The following is a 9,722-nucleotide window of genomic DNA, read 5'->3' on the forward strand; positions in this document are numbered from 1 at the left end:
CATATTTCTTTACAATGGGAAAATAAACTTTCCCTCGGCCTCACCTCAGAAGTTCTTTCTCAGAGGATCCAGTCTTGCTTTGGGGAAACTGAGAAGGCTTACCCAGAAATAGCTAGAGCCTTCATCTTGAGCCAGATGAAAGTGGCTAAATCTTTTCCCGCTTTCCCTTAAAATCATCTTCTTTTCTCAATACTCGCCATTGTCAGGTGCCTGTTTACACTGTTCCTTCCCAAGGTCACACCCATCAGTTTCTTGAAAAGGTGTTTCAAGCAGTTGTGGTTTGGGGTAGTACAAGAGAAATAAGGAAATGGCTGGCAGGCAAGCGGCAAGCCCAATGGTACCCTTGTTCTGGCTCTCCACCTGCCACAGCCGAGGTGGTTTGGGAGCTGCTGTGGCAGTCTGTCCCTGCTGGTGGGCCCCAGGGTGTTCCCTGAGTGCTACCCCATAATCTTTCTACAAGAGTCTCGCTTTGGTTTGGGTCTGTGTTGTCCTTGGAATTAGTCGGTTAAGTAGTCTTCTGTGTCCACTGGAACCATTGGCCCATCTCTGGGATAAGACCAGAATCAGATCAAGATGGTCTGGGGTTGGAAAGCAGCCTGGGGATGCCTCTCATGCCACCCCCAGGAGACACTAGCCCTTTTGGCCATGTTCCTTGGCCCCCCCCCCCCCCCTCCGCCAAACAACTATTGAATGAACTTAGCAAAGAAAGAATAAGCAACACAAAGTAACGATCTTCCAACCCAAGAGGAGATACTAAGGACATTTTTTTTTTTAATTTTTTTTTTTTTATTTACTTATGATAGTCAGAGAGAGAGAGAGAGGCAGAGACACAGGCAGAGGGAGAAGCAGGCTCCATGCACCGGGAGCCCGACGTGGGATTCGATCCCGGGTCTTCAGGATCACGCCCTGGGCCAAAGGCAGGCGCCAAACCGCTGCGCCACCCAGGGATCCCGATACTAAGGACATTTTGATGCAAAGGTGGTTTACTGATTTGGAGAAAGCCCTTTTGATTCAGTTTCAGTTCAGTTGATTGATTGATTCATTGATTCAGTTTCATCTGAAACACTATACACACCTGACACAGAATAGGTGTCTTGTACAAGTTTATTGAGAGAATGCATGGATGGTTTTCCTTAGTGCTTTTGTGCTAAAAAGGGAGCTGATGCAAAGTAGGTCTTCCATCAGTATGTGGTTCTTACCTGTTTCTTCCCTCAGGTGTTTCATTCTTACTTCCGATTCTCAGGAAATCATGATTGGGGCTGTATTAAGGAATATATATATATATATTTCAAAACCTCAGACCAGTCTGTATTGGAAAGCCAAATAGTTCCCCTAAATTCAGAGGAGAATGGACTTTATTTACTGACCTTCTTATTTTGGTAGGGATATTTTTCTCGGTTCCATTGTCTCGTCAAATAAATTTCGAGCAAGTCCTTTTTCTTCTGTGGGTCTTAGCCAAGCCTACCAGATGAGGGACCTGGGGAGAAAGTTTGGTAGAAAACAGTTTTAGAAATAAAAGTCTTCTGTGTCTTCCGAAGTTGAAACTCTGGAGTACTCCAACCCAGGTGAGTAGAAATGTTTTCTTCCCTTTCATCTTATTTGCCAGGAGATTAATGTTGTGGATTGAAGGCAGAGGAAAGAATTTCTGGTTTTATGCTGGGACTCTAAATGAATCATTGCTGGCAAGCCCTTGTGAAGAAAATCCTATGACTTTAAACTCATGGAAGATGGCACCCGGGAATAAAAGCAATATAGAAAAAGTTACCATTCTTCCAGCGTAGCCATGGTGGCTAACGCTACCGCTAACTCATGGTAGCTACTGCCTCTAGAGCTTGTGGACAAATGTATAGGATCAAGAATTCACATTGTGTTGAAGAGTGATAAGGAAATTGTTGGCACACTTTTGCGATTTGATGACTTTGTCAACATGGTACTGGAGAATGTCACTGAGTTTGAAATCACACCAGAAGGAAGAAGGATCACTAAATTAGATCAAATTTTGCTAAATGGAAATAATATAACAATGCTGGTTCTTGGAGGAGAAGATCCTGAAGTATGAATGGATTAACTTACTCTCTTTTGTCCTATAATGACAACAAAAGTGATTTTTGTTACCCTTTTTATGTTTGGATTCTGTAAAGCTAAGTTTCCCATTAAAGGCAAATGTTTTGAAGATGCATTGTAAATGCCCAGTTTTGTAAGTTAATCATTATTATTTTGGAAAAAGAAGAACAGTTTGTCCTCTGAAGACTAAAATAAAAATGCTTTCGGTTAAAAAAAAAAAGTGATCATTTATGCTCCTGTCATATTTCCCCCCTTTGGCTAAATGATGACTGACTTATTCTAATCTATTCCAAGACTGACAAATTTCATGTGAGTTTCTAAATCTTAATATCTGATTGTGTCACCAAACTCCTTCACTGAGAAGGTATTCCAATTCACCCAGCATGATGGTGCAAGTGGGTTGACCAAGAAATAATCTATGATTTCATGATTCTTTTGAGAATCCATGAAAAAATTAGTTCTATAATTCTGCTGGGAAAAGTTGGTGGTTATAACATTTTATGGGATCCTCCCAGTTTCAAATGTTCATCCCACAACTAGCCCCATAGCCTTTATTTATTTTTTTAATAAATTAATTTTTTTATTGGTGTTCAATTTACCAACATACAGAATAACACCCAGTGCTCATCCCGTCAAGTGCCCCCCTCAGTGCCCGTCACCCATTCACCCCCACCCCCTGCCCACCTCCCAATTCCACCACCCCTAGTTCGTTTCCCAGAGTTAGGAGTGTTTATGTTCTGTCTCCCTTTTTTTTTTTTTTTTAATTTATTTTTTATTGGTGTTCAATTTACTAACATACAGAATAACACCCAGTGCCCGTCACCCATTCACTCCCACCCCCCGCCCTCCTCCCCTTCTACCACCCCTAGTTCGTTTCCCAGAGTTAGCAGTCTTTACGTTCTGTCTCCCTTTCTGATATTTCCCACACATTTCTTCTCCCTTGCCTTATATTCCCTTTCACTATTATTTATATTCCCCAAATGAATGAGAACATAAAATGTCTCAGAAGTTTCAATATTTGGGGATCCCTGGGTGGCAAGTGGTTTCGCGCCTGCCTTCAGCCCAGGGCATGGTCCTGGAGTCCTGAGATCAAATCTCACATCGGGCTCCCTGCATGGAGCCTGCTTTTCTCTCTCAGTCTCTCTCTCTCTCTCTCTCTCTCTCTCTGTCTCATGAATAAATAAACAAAATCTTTAAAAAAAATTAAGAAATTTCAACATTTAAATCTTTATATTTTTGAAACTGCCCCTTGTGCTTGTGTGTGGCACAAAGCTGTTTGGTAGTTCACATTGTTTCATTTTTTATTTTGAAAATACAGTCATTTAGTTTAGAGAATAAGGTAGTAATAAGGGCCCTTGTTGTTTCTTAATAACACAGATAACAAAAGGATTATCTTCTCAATTGAGGTTGACCCATGTACGACACTGGTTTAACTGTGCAATTCCACTTACACATGCAGCTTTTTCAATAACTCCAGTTCAGTACTGCAAATGGATTTTCTCTTCTTTTTGATGGTCTCAATAACACTTTTTTTCTCTAGTTTTATTATAATAATACAGTACATGATACACATAACGCACAAAATATGTGTTAATCAACTACTTATGTTATTAGTAAGGCTTCTGGTCAACAGGAGGCTATTAGCAGTTAAGTTTTGGAGGAGCCAAAAGTTATACTTGGGTTTTCGACTGTGCAGGGAGTAGGCGCCCCAACCCCTGCGTTGTTCAAGGGTCAACTGTATATCCAAAGCCTCAAACCTTAGAAACCTCCTTGACTTGTTTATTCCTTTTCTAGCCCACATTCAATTCATTAAGGCCTGTTGGCTTTATCATCAGAATGTATTAGAATCTGGTCACTTTTTACTGTCCCCACTGTTCCAGCTGTTCCAAGTGGACTTCTTCTCTAGCAATAGGCTCCTACTGGCATCCTGCTGCCAGGCTTCACCAGCCCTGTCCCTAGCACCCCCTACCGCCCCCCCACCCATGTGCACTCTCAACACAGGGAATGTGACCCTTGTAAATGTCACCCCTCGCCGCCAGGCTTCCTGTCTCAGTGAAAGCCAAAGAAGCCTTGAGGATTTACAAGGGCCTAGGTGATCTGCACCTTCTTCCCTCCCCTCCTCCTTTCTGACTTAAGTTCCTTCTCTCTGCTTTGCACCTTCCTCCCCGGTTCCTGGGGCTTCCTTGCTGTTCTGTGAAGGCACCCAGCTGAGGGTGTGCACTGCTCTTCCCTCTGCCAGGAATGCTTTCCGTAGATATCCACCAGGCACCTCCTCTTTCTGTGTTCATGTCTTTGCCCAAAGGCAGCCTCTCCTCCAGGGCTTCCCTGGACCCTAGAAAATGTAGCATCTGTTCCTCCAATCCTTCCTCCCCGCTCTGCTGAACATAATCTATTTATCTTGTTATTGTTTTCTTCCCTCCACAAAAAAGGAAGCTTCCATGAGGACAGATTTTGTCTGGTTCTCACCGTGGAATCCCTCCCTTCTGGAAGAGTGCTGGGAATGTAGAGATATTCAGTACATATTTCTTGCATGATGAAATATCCTCAGCTCAAATCCTTAAATCAGGGAGTGCGGAACAAATAGGTGGGAGTGTGGGTCACCACAGAGCCCTAAATGTTTAGGGGTCTGAGGCACACTTCCAAAATAGTTTCTTATGTCTGGAAAGATTTTTTGCCAGGCCAGGATGTTCTCCTGAAATGTCCTCTGTGGCCTGGCTCTGTTTAACTCAGTTTCCCTAGAATTCTACTCTCAGTGATGAATTTTTTAGTGTTAAGCATCACCCTATTTAATAGGCCTTTTTTTTTTTTAATTTTCTCCTTATTCGCATGGATGGAGCATTTACATAAAATCAAATGCAACCATTTTTAAGGGCTCAGTTTTTTTTTGTTTCGATAAATGCATACAGCTCTGTAACCACTACCCCAATGAAGAAAATAGAACACATCCATTACCCCAAAAACATTCCCTTGTGTCCCTTGGCAGGAAATCCTCAGCCCCCACCTTCAATCCTGAACAAGCACCTATCTGTTTTCTGACATCATAGATAAATTCTGCTTGTTGTAGAATTTTATAGAACTGGAAGTGTACAGTAGGCACTCTTCATTCTCTTGCTCAATATAATGTTTTTGAGATTCATCCATGGTGGTGTGTGTATCAGTGGTTCATTCCTTTTTACTGCTGAGTGAAATCAGTAGGCCATTCTATTAAATAGAAAATACTCCGAAGATGGGCAATTGGCAATCTTGGCAGTTCTTTAACACTTAAGTCTAAATGAAATTTTTTTTGGTTGAGCAACATATGGAAAGTATAAGAACATTTGGGTAACTGGAAATGAGGGGGAGGCCTGACAAAGACAATGCTGAAAGGCGATTTTGCCAGCATCACCATTTTGCTTGTCTTTCACATACAGACTCAAGAAGTTGCCTCACTGCCTTCAGTGCCCGAAATCCAAGAGTGAGTAAATGAGTATTACTGAATACCTGCTAGGTGCTGGATGTAGTTCTATTTGATGTGCATGGCAATCCTGTGAATTAAATGTTACGGGCTCCCTTCTTTCAGATGAGGAAACAGACCAGGAGCTGTTAGTGGGATTCAGGCCAGGTCTTCCTAACAACAAAGTTCAATCATTCAAGTTCATTTTAAGTTCTTGGGCTGAGCACAGCCTGAGAGAGAGGGGAGAGGAGGAGAGAGAAGAGAGGGAGAGATAGGGAAGGAGGGAGGGAGAGAAAGAGAGAGAGAAAGAAAGAGAGAGAGAGGGAGAATGGAATGGGAGAGGAGAGAGAGAGGTCAGAACAGATCCACGGGGCGAGATCTCATGGGAGGAGGAGACTCCCTGAAGCTGCATTGGGTTTCTCAGAACTGAACCAGTCTGGGCACTTCATGGGATGAGATTCTCTAAGGTAGCCTTGGGGTTACTGGCAGTGCCTCTCTGGTTTCAGCATGGCAGCTTCAGCTCATAGCTCTCCTCGTGAATTAAGACCCCGGGGTATGAGCCCAGTCTTAAAAGTCAATTCCAGAAACAGTGGGGGAAGCCTTGGTTGTAACCAGGGCCTTGTCCACTGTCTGATAACTAGAGCCTAGAGCCGTGAGACAGGCAGAGCTGGTGCTTGGCCAGCAGACTGACCTTAAGCCCTGCTTCCCCGCAGACTGCATTCCAGGGCTTCAAGTATCATCTCTCCCAAGCCACATGTGTTTACCCTTTGCACACTCCACTCCTCTCCCTTCCACCTGGCGGAGGTGGGAAGGCGAAACCAAGGCCACTTCAACATTCGGCCCTTGAGACTCCCGGGCTGGGCCGGGCTGTGCTGGGTAGGCTCATAATTTTAGCAGGTCACACAACCAGCCAGCAGATACAAAAGTGCTCACATTTCTGCAGTGTATTAGTTTCCTAGGGCTGCTGTCACAACGTATCACCGACCGGGTGCCTTAAAACAACAGAAGTTTATTCTTTCATGTTCTGGAGGCTCAAAGTCTGCAATCCAGGGGTTGGTAGGGGTGGTTCCTTCCGGAGGTCCAGGGGAGAAACCCTCCCAGCTCTCTCCCCCGGCTGCTGCTGGCACCTGTCAATCCTGGCGTTCCTTGGCTTGTGGCAGTGTAACTCCTCCACTCTGCCTGGAAAGTTCTCCCCATTCCTCACCCCTCTTCCCTCCCCATGTGAAAAGCATCCACTCACCATTGAAGCCTCTCCCCTGGGTGAGGGCTAACCCGAATGCAGTGGGGAGTGTTCACACCTGGTGCCCAGCGGTGGTCCCTGTGTGTTTCTCCCAAGCAACACCTACCGCAATGTGTTGCTTTTGCTTCATTACTGCCCACCCGGCCACCAAACCAAACCAAACCAAGTGTCGTAAAGGCAGTTATCTTTGGAGTCCCCCACAGTGATGCAGAAGATCATCCACAGCTGTTAAATGGCTGAACAAGCATAGAAGTTGCCTTCAGGGGATAGAGACCGTATTTGTATTATATGCCTTACAATGCTTGGTGCGTAGTTGGCTCTCAAATGCTTCCTGTGTGGTTTAGCGAATGAATGAAAAAGCCTCTATTTGCGAGCACGCAGGGGTAGTGGGAGCTGTGAGTCATGGACACTTGCATTTCCATTAATGTAATGCCCTGAGGAAATAAAATTCTCTCATCCTTTTCTTCTACTGACTCAGGTGCTTCTGAAATGAAATTTAATTGAGGTCAGGGAAGGGGACAGGTGCCACCTTCCATCTCACTAATGAAGAAGTGAAAGGAAAGAAAGGGGAAGTCCTGGGCCTGAGGTTCCTGAATTCTGAGGTAGTGTTGGTTAAGTGGCCAGGACCAGGACTTCTGTTCCTGGTTTATTCCTACAATCAGGAGTGGGGATCATGGGGTACCAGGGTGGTTCAGTCCGTTAACCGTCCAGCTCCTGATGTCAGCTCAGGTCTTGACCTCAGGGTCATGACTTCAAGCCTTCCGCTGGGTTCCACACTGGGCACGGACTCTACCTAAAAAAAGGGGAAAAAGAGTAGGGATCCTGGCAGTGTTGGGCCGTGGCATGGGTAAGGGAGGTGTCAGCTAGGATGGGGTTCTGGGACTCCCACACTGAAGCTGCTCCAGGCCCATCCTCATGGAAAATGATCCCTCGGGCAGCCCGGGTGACTCAGTGGTTTAATGCTGCCTTTGGCTCAGGGTGTGATCCTGGAGACCTGGGATGGAGTCCCACGTCAGGCTATCTGTGTGGAGCCTGCTTCTCCCTCTGCCTGTGTCTCTGCCTCTCTATCTCTCCGTTTCTCATGAATAAATAAATAAAATCTTAAAAAAAAAAAAGACCCCTTGCTGGCCTTGCAGCTGAATGAAGGTCCTCTCCAGTATCAGACCAACCTCTCTTTTGTGGGGAACAAGGCACCCTTATTGTAAGGCTCTCTCTTCTCATCTCATTTCCAGTCATGTGAGCTTCCCTTCTGTGTCCCTTAACAGTGCTACCTGTCACTTGAAGCCAGGTAACACTCAAAGCCAGATTTGGAGTCATACCTGTGTCTCCAGACACCCTTTATACCATTTCTTCCATTGATTCTGTGGGCCTTCAACCTTGTTCTCCAGACCATTTTAGTCTAGGACAAGAGACCTAGCAAATGAATGATTTTACCTCCTGACCACCGCCCCCTGTCTCCATGAGGGGCATCTCAAAATTATTCAGCTATCCATCTCATCCTCCCAGTTTCCACTCCTGTTCCCTCTTGGCTCCCCCACAACCAGATCCCACAGGGCATTCTGGGGCAGGGCTGAGACTAGGAGAGGCAAACAAGGTGCCCAGGACTCACAATTTAAGGAGATACTAATTCTCAGGGTTGTGTAGGTATCTCCTTAAATTTTGTATTTGGGGACCCCTGGCTTGGTGCTGGGCTAGTGTATTAATAAAGGGAATGGAGGAGGAAAAGAAGTTAAAAGGAGGGTAGAAGAGTGCTGAGAGAACAAGGCAGGAAATCTGAAGTCAGTGGCAAAGTGGAGAATAATGGGTGTATCCTTTGGGTAAATACCGAGTAGTGCAATTGCTGGATCATAGGGTAGTTCTATTTTTAACTTTTTGAGGAACCTCCATACTGTGGAATTTAATAAACAAAACAAATGATCATGGGGGGGGGGGGAAGAAGAGAGAAGAAAGCCAAGAAACAGACTCTTAACTATAGAGAACAGACTGGTGGTCCCACGCAGGGTCGGTAGGTGGGGGGATGGGTTGAATGGGTGATGGGGATGAGGGAGGGCACTTGTCTGATGTTGTTGTTTGTAGTTGTTGAATCACTAAATGGTACACTTGAAACTAGTATTGTACTGTATGCTAACAAACTGGAAATTTTTTTTTTAGATTTCTTTCAAAGTTTATTTAAGCAATCTCTACACCCAACATGGGCCTCGAACTCACTCCCAACTAACTGGAATTTAAATAAAAACAAAAAAAAAGAGAAAGAAAGAAAGAAAGAAAGAAAGAAAGAAAGAAAGAAAGAAAGAAAGAAAGAAAGAAGAGAGAGAGAGAGAAAGAAAGAAAGAAAGAAAGAAAGAAAGAAAGAAAAGAAAGAATCATGGGTTCATGTAGTCACTGGTAGCTTTCCCTGCAGAAATCTCACACACACAGCCTCAGACCTGCTCCATGTCACCCAGAGAATAAGAAACAAGAGGAAAACCAAAACACAGGTCACCCCTTTCTCAGGAGGTTTTCCTGAGTTTCTTGTCCCAGGGAAGACAAGAAAAGGGAAGAAATCCCTAAAGTTGTGTCCTCTCTGCTTTCACTCCCTCCTCAGACTCTATTTTCTTTTGGATATCTAGAACCTCGCCAGAGGCATGGTGATTAAGTCTTAAGATGCCTGAGGAGGAGCCCTTAGAGGCTGCAAGTCCTGGGAGCACTAGCCACGCAGGGCTTTTGAGCACTTGCAGTGTGACTACTCCAGACCCATGAGTGCTGAGTATAAAATACACAGTTTTTGAAGACTGAGTTTGAAACAAAAGAATGTAAAATAGCTCACTAATATTATTTAAGAGCTTGATTATACTGAAATGATAATGTTTGGGACCTACTGGGTTAAATAAACTACATTAAAATTAATCCACCCCTTTTACTTATTTTAACGTGGGTGCTAGAAAAAAAATTGTAAATGTTTAATTTTTTAAAATAGATTTTTAATTAATGATTTTTTTTTTTTCA

The 9,722-nt window shown here is 44.2% G+C and overlaps 1 pseudogene; it reads left to right on the plus strand.

Annotated features, from left to right (window-relative positions):
• Positions 1–1,783: 1,783 nt before the first annotated feature.
• LOC119866322 lies at positions 1,784–2,181 on the plus strand (annotated as a pseudogene).
• The last annotated feature ends 7,541 nt before the right edge of the window (positions 2,182–9,722 follow it).

Source organism: Canis lupus, chromosome 27 (assembly GCF_011100685.1).
Source record: "Canis lupus familiaris isolate Mischka breed German Shepherd chromosome 27, alternate assembly UU_Cfam_GSD_1.0, whole genome shotgun sequence".
Classification (NCBI taxonomy): Eukaryota; Metazoa; Chordata; class Mammalia; order Carnivora; family Canidae; genus Canis; species Canis lupus.